Source organism: Prionailurus bengalensis, chromosome E4, assembly GCF_016509475.1.
Source record: "Prionailurus bengalensis isolate Pbe53 chromosome E4, Fcat_Pben_1.1_paternal_pri, whole genome shotgun sequence".
Classification (NCBI taxonomy): domain Eukaryota; kingdom Metazoa; phylum Chordata; class Mammalia; order Carnivora; family Felidae; genus Prionailurus; species Prionailurus bengalensis.
Genome location: NC_057360.1, coordinates 41,296,005 through 41,303,501, shown reverse-complemented (window position 1 = coordinate 41,303,501; position 7,497 = coordinate 41,296,005). Strand labels below are relative to the sequence as shown.

The following is a 7,497-nucleotide window of genomic DNA, read 5'->3' as shown; positions in this document are numbered from 1 at the left end:
TCACCGCCTGGTCTGCGGAGTACGTCATCATCCAGCGCCCACGGATCACCTGCGTCTGGGTTCCGTACCGAATCGACTTGAGTCTGGGTTGCCGTTGTTCTGGGCTGTGTGGGATTTCGCCGCACCTCTTGAGAGGTAATTGGTGTCGCAGACCTGGAACCCACGCCGGCGTGGACTAGAACTGCGTTTACACCCTGGTATCAACGATTTTTCTGCTACCGCCTGTGTCCACACTCCAGGCTCACTTCAGACCCAAATATCCGTACGTGGTCAGCTTTGTGCTTGCTAGTCCAACCTGGGTCTTTAAGAGTCTTCACTCTGATTGCTTATCCAAAAGTTATAAAGTTCTGAACTCTCAAAATGGATAAGGAGGTTCTTAAAAGTTTTTCAATGTACCACCGTCCCCCAAACAAAATACTAGAAGGATCGATGAGGAGAGAAAATTGTCTTTGTATTGAGAGAAAAAAGTCACCGAGTGAAGGTTACAGCAGGACCCTGGACTAAGCGCTAGTACGAATAAGAAGTTAGTGTTCTGAGTTATGTTCTTTGTCCTTCTGACTTCCTTGCAGCTCCCAAAAGATGCTGGTACTGGTCTTGACATCCAAACTGCAGGACCCACTAGCGAATGCCACCCTAAGGTATTTAGGAGACTCCGGTTTTTAATGTGATTACGTAATACATAAAAGTTCATTAGGAGCAAACCACCGGCCTTTTATTAACATTGTGCTAATAGGCTTGAATCAATTAGAAGTTATAATTGAAGCTGAATATACTTGATTATAATTGAGCTATTCAAATTTAATTTATCTAAAGTATAACATAAAACAAGGGTCTAATAGACTGTTACGTAAAAGAGAATTGTTCCAAATTTTTACATGTGTACACAATTCATGTTTGTCGTCAAGCTCAAAATGCAGCCAGCAGAGTGTAATCAATAAAAAAAAAAATTAACAAGACCAGCGTTCATGTTGATTTCTAATGATGTGGCACTTTGTTGAAAACACTTGGGCATTGGGATTCTGGAGGAAATCAAAGGTGCAAAAAAATAAGGTTTTAACTGAGGTGTTCTCATTTTCAACAGTATGATTACTCCTCCAATGCTTTGGAATGAAAGAAGTCTAATCCCGAAACTGTTTATTTCATCTTTTGAAATTTCAAGAGTAGAAGTAAGGCCACTCAGACTGTTAAGTCCTATGGCCACTTTAGTGGAACAAAACACATATAGATCTTTTATTCCACTTTCTATTAAAAAGCAACAATTTTTAATTAATGGCACTCTTGGCTTCCAGATCCAAAGACACAGGTTCTTTCTAGAAAGACAAGTTGTAAAGTTACTAAAAGAGTTGTTGTATCTAAATGCAAGCAGCATGTAGCTATTAACCTGGTATTAAGAAGGAAGGAGTATATTGTCCTAAAATCTTTGTTCTCACCAAAGTGGAAGTTCTAGGTTATATCTATCCTACTTTTTTGGTATTAAATCATCCTTTATTTTAAGCTAATAGTAAATGATAGTGGTGGTGGTTTGTTTTGTTTTGTTTTGTTTTGAGGTCCTTTCTTGTCAAAACTTAAATATGGCAAATCTATGGTGTTTTCAGAATCTTTAAAATTTTAATAGCATGTGAAACCCTAAAGCGTAGTAACCATTGCCTTGGAGACACTGGAAAATTATTCCTTCTAATTTGAAGAAATACATAACAGTAAAATTTTCTGTTGGAGACAGTATAAAGCAAAAGAGAAAAGTAATAAAGAGTATGGATTCTGAAGTCAGACTTACCTGGGTTCAAAAAAATATCTCTGCCACTTATTATCCACGTGACCTTGGAAAAGTTATTTAATCTCCCTGGACTTCAGTTTCCTGTCTATGAAGATAATGATAATACCTGCTTCATAGGGTTATTGAAATAGTAAAATTAATTCATGGAAAGTATTTAATGCACAATGGAATATTACTCAGCCATCAAAAAGAATGAAATCTTGCCATTTGCAATGATGTGGATGGAACTAGAGTGTATTATGCTAAGTGAAATAAGTCAGAAAAAGATAACATACCATATGATTTCACTCATATGTGGAATTTAAGAAACAAAACCGATAAAGGAGAAGGGAAGGGAAAATAAAATAAGATAGAAAGAGAGAGGGAGGCAAACCATAAGAGGCTCTTAACTAGAGAGAACGAACTGAGGGTTGCTGGATTGGCTAGATGGGTGATGGGCATTAAGGAGGGCACTTGTTATAATGAGCGCTGGGTGTTGTACGTAAGTGATGAATCACTGAATTCTACTCCTGAAACTAATATTGCACTGTATATTAACTAACTTGAATTTAAAGAAAATTTTGGAAAAAATAATAAATAATACATAGTAATCACTCAGTAAATGTCAGCTACTATTATGGTGATGATAGTTAAAATTGTGGTGGTGGTGGTTATTTAAAGGGACCTAAGATGACTAAGGTCCTTTTTGCTTCTGCATGAGGAGAGAAAACATGGGGAAATTGAACGAAGGCATACATTCTAGTTGATTGAATAGACTAGCTGATGTTTACTGAGTACTTACCATGCAGTGACAAGTGCCAGAATTCAGACTGAGGACTGTCTTCAAAGCTCATATGTAAAACCACTGCACTATACTACCTCTAAAATGAAGAAAATCATGTGAAAATTTTGGCTTTGAATAATATTAATAGCCTAAACAGACGTGGAGTCAAACTGTGGCTAAAAGGGGGAAAATCTACAAGAGAGAAAACAAACCAAAAGGTACTTAATGAATTTCTATCATGTGCCCAAGCTGTAGACAAGGTGTGTGAAGAACCTGATTCAAAGTAAGATTCAGTAGCACTCAAAAAAGTACATTAATCTGGAGAAAAGTGCCTGTGACTAACTTTTTATACCTTATTTAAAATATAGTGCACGGTAGGGGCCCCTACCTGACTCAATATCAGCTCAAGTCATGATCTCACAGTTCCTGAGTTCAAACCCTAAGTTGGGCTCTGTGCTGACAGTGCGGAGCCTGCTTGTGATCCTCTCTCTCCCTCTCTTTCTCTCTCTCTCTCAAAATAAATACACATTTAAAAATAAAATAAAATATAGTGTATGGTAAAAATTGTGTTAAGATGGAGTCTCAGTTAAAAATAATAATATATAGAGTAGCTTAGTAAGGGGGAGCTCAGTTTCTAGAAGCAGATATCTGGGTTTAAATCCCTTTTCCTCCACTTAATAGCTACCTGACCTTGGAGGTGAAGAAAAACACTTTTCTTCTGCCATCTTATATTCTGTGGCTGGAGTCTTGCAAATTAAACTGACAAAAGACAAATGAACAGGAGGGGGAAAAACACTTTATTTACATGTGCCGCATGCACACACGTGGGAGACGTCCGTGATAAAGAAGATAGGATTTCCTATCTGTATACCACCTTACTAGGTAAAGGAGAGGAGGAGAAAGGCACTTACAGGAAAACAAATGACTTTTTGGAAAGAAATTATTTTCAGGAGAACAAACAGGAAATGAAAAGTTTGTGATAATGCTTTCATCTTCTTCAGGGCCATAACATTTCCCTAAATAAGGGATTTGAGGTAGATTTTATTCTCATTCTTCCTTCTGGGAGTAGATCTGCCCTCGGGGAGAATTTATGGTAGTCTTATTTCCCAGAAGTTGTTACTTTTAGTCAGAAAATGAAAGCTCTAAGAAGCCTTTTCTTTTTTTTTTTTTTTTTTTTCTTTTTTTTTTTTTTTTTTTTTCTTTTTTTTGCATCTGTTGAATCTCAGATGCTCTCAGCTTAAAGTAACCTTTATGCCAAAGTGGCATATCTGGGGGTGCCATATTCTGATCCCCTCAACCTTGAGCAAATTACTTAAAGTTTTAGTGGAACATGGTCACACCTGTTGGTTTACGTATTATCTGTGGTTACTTTCCCTCAAAACTAAAATAGTTACTGTTTACAGCAAGTTTGTCAATTCCTAGTTTAGAATGAAGTTGCTGGGCAGCCTACACCACATGGGGGCAATAGAGCTTCATTACAGGATCACCATTTTACGGACAACAAAACTCGAAAACTGATTCTGCTAAACTAAACATATCAGCAATTATAGAAATGAATATATTTTTCCTATCTATAAGCTCCTTTCTCCAAGGTTCCAATCACGCACGAATCTTTTCTGTCTTGAAAACATCTAACCCGGGGTATCCAGCTGGCTTAGCCAGTACAACGTATGAGTCTTGATCTCCGGGTTTTGAGTTTGAGCCCTATGTTGGGTGTGGAGATTACTTAAAAATAGGATGTTTTTCAAAAACATATATGCTGGGGCGCCTGGGTGGCGCAGTCGGTTAAGCGTCCTACTTCAGCCAGGTCACGATCTTGCAGTCCGTGGGTTCGAGCCCCGCATCGGGCTCTGGGCTGATGGCTCAGAGCCTGGAGCCTGTTTCCGATTCTGTGTCTCCCTCTCTCTCTGCCCCTCCCCCGTTCATGCTCTGTCTCTCTCTGTCCCAAAAATAAATAAAAAACGTTGAAAAAAAAATTAAAAAAAAAAAACATATATGCCAAACACGTATCCCCATATCCCTCCCAATAGAGAGCTTTTACCCGTGGCCTTTGTTTCTTCAGCACCTGGTCATTTCTGGTGTCTTTGAACTCTGGCTTCAAAACTCATTTGTTTATTGAAAGGTTGCTCTCTAGGGTCACCAATAACCTCCTCACCGCATTTTCTGAATTCTCATTCTAGTATTTCTATTGAGATCCTATCCTCCTTGAAACCCTCTATTCCATGACACGTCACATACTTAGTTCTCTCGCTATCTGGCCGCTCTCTATGAAAAAGCTGTTTGTTCTTCTCCTTTAACCAGTATTCTCTTAATATGCTCTGTTTAGGATGGGTATCAGTCCAAGTAGGTGCACTGATTTGCTTTTGTAAATTGTTACTAGCCCTACAAAGTTTGGGAATCAGGTTGTTAACTGACGAGGGGCAGCCGTGGTTTAGTTTGAAATGGGACCAGATAAGAAGGAATTGATATTAATTGAAGAGGTTTGATCAACTATCATGTCCAAAGGGCAGACCATAATAAGTTAGGGGGTAGAACTTCCTTAGCCTCATAAGCCCACGCTTCGTGAGTCAGTCAGCTTTGAGGGCTAGACTGAAATCTAACGTTAGAGACCTTTATACTGTATCCTCTGTTAGGGGACACCTGTTTGTTCCTTTCTTCTGGATAACATAGGAGCTCTGTGTTATGCAAAAAAAGAAGAAGAGAAGAAGCAGAAGAAAAGGAGAAGAGAAGAAGAAAAGAAGAGCACCTGGGCACCTGGGTACGCAGTTGTTCTACCTCTCAGTGAACGCTAACATAAACTGAGCTACATGAAATGGCTTTGGGGACCAAGTCTTAGCCACATGGGACGAGTTGACAGCTCCCACTGTGCATGTGGAAGAACTTTGAAATGCTGGCCACATTTCCCCCTAGACCCTCAGACTCTGGCTCAAACTGACAACCATATTATTACCTAAAATACCTAAACCTTCTACTTTACCTCACACACCAGCTTACATACTGTGCAAATCAAAAACAACCTCCCTATCCTGCCTTGTTATCAGAAGCGTGGATAAATAAATCACACGCCAGGAGATGTTTCTTCACCTGCCGTAAAAGAAACTGATCCTGTCTTAAGTATGACTGGATATACCTGGTTCTAATGGACTGCTTCCTGGTCAAGTGGATAAGGTTTGTATAGGAAAGCATATCTGGCAAGAAAGACGGAAGCATACTCCCCAAGAAACACAGCACATGAGGTGAAGATGGTATTTCTCCTGACTTCTGACTCAAACTAGGTTTTCTGTGTCATTACAATTCCTCTTGAGATCCAGGTGCATTCCTTTCCTTGTTTTCGTGAGACACCCCTGAGATCTTAAAAAAAATTTCTTTAATGTTTATTTATTTTTGAGAGAGAGCGAGAAAGGCAGAGCATGAGAAGGGGAGGAGCAGAGAGAGGGAGACACAGAACAAGAAGCAGGCTCCAGGCTCCAAGCTGTCAGCACAGAGCCTGATGCGGGGCTCGAACTCACGGACCATGAGATCATGACCTGAGCCAAAGCCAGACACTCAACCAACTGAGCCACCCAGGCACCCCAAGACACCCCTGAGATCTTAAGCGACTTTGAGTTGGTTCTTTCTGTTTTTAACTAAAGAACCCTGATTGCTTTGTTCTCTAAGCCTGAAACCTACCTGTACCAACTTGCAGTGCAGATTCAGCAAGCCACTGGCTCCCCCTGGGGGACAGAGGGCAGCACATTTTGTGAACAAGAAAAACATCCCATTTTTAAGATGGCTGCAGCTTCAACAGGATGGCAAACAACTTAAACAGATGACCAACATACTGGGCCATCTCCATAAACCTTAGATTTTAATGAATTTCCATTTTTTGGCATTAACCCAAAGAGTATGTTGGGCTCTTATGACAGATGACCTTGTGTTCTTCCTTGGAATAATGAATGGGTTTCTCATAGCCTCATAGAATAGTTGTCATCTGTTTATATGACATCTTGACTTATATACCCATTTAACCTCTCATGATTCCCTGATCTGGGCCACAGCACCTCTGAGATAATCTTGAGAAATTCATAGTGGAAGTTCTAAAGGGAGAATTCTTGAACAACATTCTGTCCTTCCAAGACATCTATATGAAGCTGGACAAGTTATCAGTGGTCCTGGAGTAGCAAGCCTCTGGATAATCAAGGCTGTCCAATAATTTCCAGGGAATACTGGATAAGAACAGCAGTTCAGTACCTATTCTTTGCTTACGGAATCCAAAGACCAGTAGATAAGAAAGAGAAAGGGTGGGACGCCTGGGTGGCTCAGTTAGTTAAGCATCCAACTTTGGCTCAGGTCTATGAGTTAGAGCCCCGCATTGAGCTCTGTGCTGACAGCTTAGAGCCTGGATCCTACTTCAGATTCTTTGCCTCCCTCTCTTTGCCCCTCCTCCGACCCCCCCCCAAAAATAAACATTAAAAAAATAATTTAAAAAAGAAAGAAAGAGAAGGGATTTATCTGGTATTTATCTGTAGCAAAGACTATCTCACTCCTTTGCTCCAATCTTGATCTAGTTTGACCGAGCTCAGCCTAACAAGATACTTCCAACATAAGGTACAGTCATAAAGTGATCTCTGGGCCTGCTTCTCCAGTATCTTTGTGCTTGAGGCCAGAACCACAGAATTTATCTCAGAAGCTAGAACACCAAGAGCCATCAGAAGTAACTCCACTAAGAAATATCCCTGACTAAGGCTTCTTATTTTTGTATATTTCAGTAAATGTATTTTTAGTTTTAATTTATGATTAGTTCTTTTTAAAAATCTATTTGTTTATTTTTGAGAGAGAGAGCACAAGCAGGGGAGGGGTCAGAGAGAGGGAGAGAGAGAATCCCCAGGAGGCTCCACACTGTCAGCACAAAGCCCGACATGGGGCTCCATCCCACGAATGTGAGATCATGACCTGACCCAAGATCAAGAGTGGGATGCTT

General features: G+C 40.0%; 1 protein-coding gene across 4 annotated transcripts in view; it reads left to right on the top strand.

Moving 5' to 3' along the window:
* Positions 1-18: 18 nt before the first annotated feature.
* Positions 19-7,497, top strand: part of LOC122476545 (alpha-1,3-mannosyl-glycoprotein 4-beta-N-acetylglucosaminyltransferase-like protein MGAT4E) — a 31,740-nt gene continuing 24,261 nt past the window's right edge. Inside the window, exons 1-2 of one of the 4 annotated variants that reach the window (XM_043569373.1) lie at positions 19-135; positions 570-638. The gene's annotated coding sequence lies outside the window, so the exon portion shown is untranslated. Of the gene's footprint in view, positions 639-7,497 lie in introns of all 4 variants that reach the window. The other 3 variants (XM_043569375.1, XM_043569374.1, XM_043569376.1) reach the window with 3 other exon arrangements.